The sequence below is a fragment of the Nanorana parkeri genome, unplaced genomic scaffold, assembly GCF_000935625.1.
Source record: "Nanorana parkeri isolate BGI_ZX_2015 unplaced genomic scaffold, ASM93562v1 scaffold769, whole genome shotgun sequence".
In the NCBI taxonomy this organism is placed as follows: Eukaryota; Metazoa; Chordata; class Amphibia; order Anura; family Dicroglossidae; genus Nanorana; species Nanorana parkeri.
Genome location: NW_017307037.1, coordinates 710,036 through 717,854, shown reverse-complemented (window position 1 = coordinate 717,854; position 7,819 = coordinate 710,036).

The following is a 7,819-nucleotide window of genomic DNA, read 5'->3' as shown; positions in this document are numbered from 1 at the left end:
CTGTATATAATATTTGTAACAATACAATACATTCCTCTTAAAGAAGGTCTTTTAATAACTTCCAAGAGACTTGTAAGCTGTGGAAAAATTTTGTTCGGTTCAAATATTTTGGGATTCGGGTCTGAAATTCAATTCAGTTCGGGGTTTTGAATTCCAACTAAATATACATTTTTGTTGGTTTCGGATAAGTTTACAAACAAATATTCGTTATGACTACCACATAAAACCATATACAGATATTAATACTAAAGCTGAGGCTCCCAGACCTAAATGGCATTCAGGGGTCCGAAATTTCGAATTTAATTCCGGAGCTCTCGAATGCCATTTGGATCTGGGAGCCATATGCATGTATTACTAAAGATGTGGCTCCCAGACCCAATTTGGGTCTGGCAGCTCAGCTCAGCTCCTAGGAACCAGGGATGCTCTTGCCGCCGTCCCACTGAGCTCCTGGCAACCAGTGACATCACTGGTTGCCAGGAACTTGGTGGCACTCCGTGCGTGGCCCCCCACGCCACCTCAGGCGACAAAAAATGTAGTTAAGCCCCTGAACAAAATAATATATTGCATCTTGCCAGTCATTATATGCGGTGGCTGCATTTGTTATGTTTTTTGGGGGCTCTTTTTTCCTTTATTTTCTTCACCAGGTGATCCTGACTATGGCATCTCCTGTCCTAGGGTGACAACTTGGGATCGGTGCAGATATTGAGTACTTGTACTCACCCAAATGCTCCGTTACCTTCCCCGATACCGGAACATCCAGCCAGAGGAAGATTTCCTCTGATCTGCAGTGACGTAGGGGAACATGGAGCCAGCTTCCCGGGCAATCAGGAAGCTGGGTAAGTGATGACGCGCCTTCCAGCTTTCTGATTGGCCATGATCCATGCTGATTAGCTGGGAAGCTGGCTTCCCAGCCAATCCACAACAAGCCGGCCAAACAGCCGGCTTCTTGCTAATTGGCCAGCGGAGGTACCGTTATCGGTACTCGGTATCAGCGAATACCGAAAGCAAAAAAACAGCATCGGTGCTTCCGTAGTGACAACCCTCATGCACCGCACTGTATCTACTAAGGAGCAGTGTTGTAACCCTAGGACAGAAAGTTAAGACTACTGAACACCTTCCCCCTCTCCGCAACATAAAGGTAAAAGGTGTTCCATAGACCACAGAGAGAATAGGGAACACATTCTACTGATAGCAGTCAGCATACGTAGAAAGCACGGAAAGTTATCAGCTCAATAGATTTCTGGCAGGATCAACAGTTATTTTTTGCTTCAATTGAACAGATCTAACAAACCGCTTTCAGTGGTATACTTAATAGACCAAAAGGGAGCAAATAAGAGAAGTTCATTGTTAGGGTTTAAATTGGTCCAGTAGTTCATGCTGGAAAATCAGAGCTATTTCCAGAACGTCCTGCGCAATTCAAAGCTGGCACCACCTGTGCAGATTAGGAAGAGCTGGCACCCGGGGTCCACCCTCCGCCGCCGTGTGACGCCATCCGCCTCAGTTTTATTCTCGGCTTTGCTTTATATCTGCCTGCGTAAAATGTGCCTGTAATTGCCGTTGTACTAAACCTGCCGGAATATAATTTTCCCAGCAACGCGACATCAAATAAGCACAATGCGAAATGAAAGCGCGATATGATAAGGCTGATAATGCAGAGATAGGAGACGTCGGCTAAACCTTTGCCGGGCTCCTTATCGTGGCGGCCAGGCTTGCAGTAATAAGTGGGAGGGATTATATTGTTGAAGTAATTGTATTTTAAGAGATTGAGGCCTGCTCGCTCGCCTGTCGGAATAAAGCCTCTACGGAGCAGTTACAGAGGCAATAAAGGTGAAAGATGAACACGTCCGTCTATCCTTTATTTTATTAGGGGCCCATTCACACCGCAGCCCAGTGGGCTTCGAGGCGCACTGTTTTTTTTTTTGTGCGCATTGACGAGGGTTGCGTAAGGCAGCCTTTTAATTTTAAATGGCTTGCGAAGGCATCTTGACGTGAGAAAAAAATAAGTCTTGATCAATTTCTTCAAATTGCATCACACCGGAACACACGGGGCATTTGCATCTCTGCGTCACGGTGCTCTGTATAGGTGCATCCAATTATAAATGAATTTCGGTTACACGCTTTATACCACGATGTGGTGTCCTAAATAAGCCCAAAGGCCGATTACGCAATATTGCAAGTTCAGCACGCAATGGTGATTAGGGATGAGCCGAACACCCCCGTGTTCAGTTCGTATTCGAACATTTGAACCGCCGAAATGTTCGAGTACGAACTCGAACTCAAGGCAAGTGAATGGGGGGTCAAATGTTCGACCCCCATACAGCTGCCGGTACATGTGGCTGCAGCGGCCTGTGTCCCTTAAATCCCCGCTGTTCTCCCAGCTAGCCTGTGTTGGCGGAGGCAGCGGGGACACAGCCTGCTGCATTGCTCCGCTGCCCCGTACCTCTGCTGCTGTCTTCCCCTGGTCCGTCGGCTTCTCCGTTCCCCCGTCTGGCCGCAGCACCTCTGCCCTGCCTCCTCTTCATTGCAGGCTGGAAGCCATAACCAGCCTGCTATTGGATATTGTAAAATGCAATAGCCAATAGCAAGCTGGCTATTGCACCCGCCCACTGTCTGCTGTCAATCAGCATGGGGGGACCGATAGAGAACTTTCTCCTTCAGGCCCCTCCTCCGCTGAGCCCTGATTGGGCAAAGTCTTGCACCTGACCTGTGGTCAGGTGCAAGACTTTAACAAATCAGAGCTTCAGTGGGCATTTTGTATTATGGAATGCCCGCGGTCGAACAAACCGCGAACATCCCATAAAGTTCAGCGTTCTGCGAGTGCTCAAACTGCCGATGTTCGATTCGAACTCATGTTCGAATTGAACACTCGGCCCATCCCTAATGGTGATGTGCAACATGCAGTAAACTCTAGGTGGCCAATCAGAAATCATCTCTTAGAGCATACCTAGATGGCTTGTTCTAACTAGCAGGGCCAACCCTTTAACCACTTGCTGACCGGGGTGTTTACACCTCCTTCCTGTCCCGGCCATTTTTCAGTATTCAGCGCTGCGGTACTTAGACTGACATTCATTCCGTCATGCAACGCTGTACTGAAATACATTTTATACCATTTTTTGGGGACAGATAGAGCTTTCCTTTGGTGGTTTAATCACCACTGGGGTTTTATTTTTTACTATATTATGGAAAAATTACTAAAAATTTAGAAGAACAAAAAAGTTGTTTCTTATATTATGTTATAATGCATTTATTATTATTTTAATAAAATATAAAAGACGGGGTCACGTTGGGTAAATAGACACCAAACATGTCAAGCCTTAAAATTGCGCGCACCCGCGAAATCTCAAAAAGCTACCATACTCAAAATTGACCATAGGTGACGCTTTAAAAGCTTTTATAGCTCATCAGTTTAGTGTTATCAGTGATAGATGGCCATAGAATTATTGCTCTCATTCCGACGTTCGCGGCGATATGTAACATGTGCGGCGTAATGGGCCCAATCGTCGTTTTAGCATGTATGAGTACCAACACATGTATGTATGGGTTTTTTTTTTTTTATTATTCTTTTTCATGTGTGACTATTTTTTTTTGCAACTTTAATTTTTTTTTTTTCACTTAGCTTTATTGTTATCACACAGGGGGCTAAAACCCCCCCTATGTGATAGCAAAGAGGATGTGACAGGTCCTCTTTATGGAGACGTCAGGGGTCTTTAAGACCCCTGATGTCACCTAGGGACCCCCAAAGAAGTTGATGAAGCAGATTCATCAGCTTCTCTCCAGCTTCTGAAGCCGGAGAGTGACACAAGAATGCATATTGCATCACCTCCGCATTCTGACACCGGAGAGGGGATCGGAGTTAGATCGTGTATCGATTTTCCTCTGATCCCCTGTCACAGAGCCACCGTACTGGTCCCAGGCTCGCAATGAGCACAGCAGAGCTAGGGACCAGTGGAGGGGGGGCTGCGGAGGGTGCGCACAGCCCGACACCTTATACAAGCGATCTGCCGGCTCTATAGCCAGCGTATGACTTGTATGTAAACGGTATAGCTGCCCATTTTTACATTTTGGCAGTTTCCGGCTCACGCGCCGTACGGCGCACATGAGTGGGCGGGGCTAACAGGCCATCTGTGGATGGCATGTTACATCCAAGAAGCTCCCGGCCAGCTGTTTAAGCACGACGGCCGGCCGGGAGGCGGTTAATGAAGCAGCCTGAGGATGTTGTCTTAGGTGGCATCTCCTTGGGTCATATGGTGGGACGGCAGGCAGAGCGACACGGCTGTTCTGCTGTACAATGTTTGCATTGTGTTCGCCGCCCACTTTCCGGCCAAAGCGCCCGAGGTTGCTAAGAGCCGAGTGGGGAGATGTGTATGGGCCATACACATCTTCCCGCCCAGCTCTTAGCAACCTGGGACGCTCTAGCCAATGTCTTGCCCAGGTCCTAGCAACCAATGACCTCTACGCCGCTGTCCCTGACGGTACCACTTTTTCTCCACTAGATGTCCCAGTTTTCAGGGTTGAATGACATCCAGCTGAGGACATATTGTGAGTGCAGGAATTTTGCATTCACAGTATATGTATGCTGAGATGATGATGGCAGCACCACTCTCTGCCACTGCAGCATCAAGGACAATCCACTGCCAGTAGAAGGGACAAAGAGGAAGAGCACCCTGCATGTCATGTGACTGGCCTAAAGACATCTAGAACAGGTGTCCTGATGTGATGGAGGGGGGCTTCTGATGCAAAGAGGGCTCTTGATGTGAAGGTGGGACTGTCGTGAAAGGGGGGGACTGATGTGAAAATAGGTTCCTAGTGTGAAAGAGGGGATTCTAATGTGAAAGAAGGGTGCTCCCACTGTAAAGGGGGACTCTGATGTCAATGGCAGGATTCTGATGTGAAGAAGGTGGGGCTCCTTATTTCAGGTGTATGGAAACCCCAATTGTTTTGTACTTTTGAGTGAGGGCCCCCATTGGGGATACCTATCTGAAATAACAGTCGGGTATGGATTTAGGAGGGGCCACATGTTGCTTTTTACATTTACATTTTTTTGCCTTATAGACTAGGGAGCCTCGAGGCTTTGCATACTTTTAAAGGGTGCTGTGGCTAAAAAAAAGGTTGAGAAATGCTGCTGTAGGGGGAAGGAGTGATCCCAATGCTGAGGTCTGACATGCCCAGTGTCAGAGCCAGAGTTTTTCAATGAGCAGGAAGCATGAGTTTTGCCAATTGCAGAGCTATAGGTGTGACTGAGCAGGGGACATGTCAATGAGACTAGCAAAACAAATGACAAACGCACTCAACAATTTGTCACCAGTTATACAGTAAGGTGCACACTGAATGGGCTTTGAACAGTAGAACAGTAGAAAGGCATCATGGCACACTCACAAGCCCACATGTAAAAAAACTTGTCTCACCACTAAGGTTAATGACAGAGGTTTGGATACACATCTTCTGCAGAGGATGTGAAAGCCGCACAGCCGCGCCAAGGCACCTCTTATAGTGCGGTCCTAACTCTAAACTGAGAGTCTCCATCTTGGAGCACATGGGGGCAGAAGATTTCAAATTGGGTGCAGGTTTGTCAGGAGGAAGCCCGACCTCCCCTAAAGGCACAGGGACACACAAGGGATCCGGCACATCCCAATGGCAGCTGAGAACCCCCATGCATCCCTGCACCAAATCAGTCAAGCAAAACAAATGACAAACGCACTCAACAATTTGTCACCAGCTATACAGTAAGGTGCACACGAAATGGGCTTTCGCAGAAGACGTGTATCCAAACCTCTGTTATTAACCTTAGTGGTGAGACAAGTTTTTTTAAATGCGGGCTTGTGAGTGTGCCAGGATAACTTTCTACTGTTTTAATGTCAATGAGACTATCACAACTAAACAATACATGACTAAGGATTCCCAGAGCACTCTGTCTTAGCTAAAGAGAAAGCATAGAAGTGGATGCCTGCCTTATGGATGGTTTTGTTTGATTGAAACTTCAGACAGATCTGTACAACAGTAGATAGCTCACTGTGATGAGTCACTGCAGATGAGTCATCCTCTTTCAGGGCTTTTCCCCATAGTTCTCCTAAGGGTCACGGGAGAACTGAGATGCCGCAGCCGACAATACTGTCTGGATCCACCCAGCTGGGGGATTGACAGCTGGCTCTGCCTATCTAGAGGCAGAGCAAGCTGTGCCCGCCCCCTCCCCCGTCCGTTTCACCAGTCAGCACTGGAGGATCGGACAGGGGAGGGGGGGAATCCCTGCAGGGAACCGTGAGTGACAGTCACGGCTCCCTGCAGGGATAGATCGAGAAGTGAGCGAGCGACGGTATGTGTTCGCTCACTTCCCGATCTATTGAGCCGATCTGTGACAGTTTCATTGTCACAAGTCGGCTCAGATTATGAGGCTGAGTGAAAATAACTCACCTCATAATTCTCCTTTAAGGGGTTTCTTCAACAGCCTGCACTATAAATGAAGATACATTTGTGGAAAGGAGCCTAAAGCTGGCTCAAAAACAGAATGCATAGTAAGAATGTGTCATATTTCTTATTTCGGTCCTGATCATAATAAATAGAGCAATTATGTACAAAACCGCTGCACACTCCCTTTACAATCAGTATAATCCGAGGTCCCATAGGCAGTGAAGAGGTTAACCCAGCTCTTTTAGATTTGATCTGCAAGCCAAGCCCGTGCCAATAATGCATTTAATGGTGATAGACTTGTCACTGGCTCTCTCTCTTTTTTTTTTGCACATGTTGTGTGACATCTCATTAATACAGCCCCATTTTTCAACTCGGGATTACAGTGTACTTGCTGAGAAGCCAATATCATTACCGCTTCTGGTGACCCTGGGAGAAATCGCAGTATCAATCAGTGGAATGAATGTCCGACGCCCCGAAATAGGCAGCTTCTCTCTATTCCAGGCAGTCGCTGATCTCCAGAGGTCCCTAATGACTTGCGGTATACATTACATGGGGCATATATATGATGATTGGTCTAATGATGGGCTTCTCCGCAAGACTATCATCCCGTATGCTGAAAACTGTGCTTAGACAAAGCTGTCGTGAATTCAAAGCAGAGGCAGTCACAGTTGTAAGGGCCACACAAAGCAAGTACAGGGTGCCCCCCCCCCCCCCCCCTCACTGGAATGCCAATTCAGTCACAATGAAGCAGTGGACATTACAACATTGCTTGTTTGCTTACAACAGCTTTGTTCGAGGTCTATCACAGCAAGGCAGCGGCTATTTCGTTCGAGAACTCAATGTTGGTCAACATGAGGCCATTCCCAGTCGCAACACGGTCCTCAGGTGGGTTGAACATTTCAGAATATAGTTAGGGTGCCCAGTGGCGTCACAAGGGGGGTGCGGCCCGCACCCGGGTGCCACCATTGATGGGGTGACACCAAAATGACTCACAGCCATTTTGGTGTCACCCCCCTCTGAAAAGTCGGGTGCTCGGTCATGGACCGAACGCCCGACAGTATCAGGAGAGAGGAGGGGACTGTCCCCTCCTCTCTGCCGGCGTCCATCACCAAGATGGCCGCCGGCAGGTATCAGAATACTGCCGCGCGTGCGCGATGTCATCGCGAAGTGACGTCTTGGCGGGGTGACACTCGGTTACCGCTCCAGGTGTCACCCAGCCTCGGGACGCCCCTGAGGGTGCCCACACACCTTACGATAATCATACGATAAGCGCGGGAAATCCTGCGATCGTACGATTATCGTAAGGTGTGCGGAAGCCGCGCGACCTCTACTACTGTAAGGTCGCACGACTTTTAACTTACGAACATGTTCGAAAACCCGCCGAGCATCGTACGATGTTCGGCGGGTGTGTAGC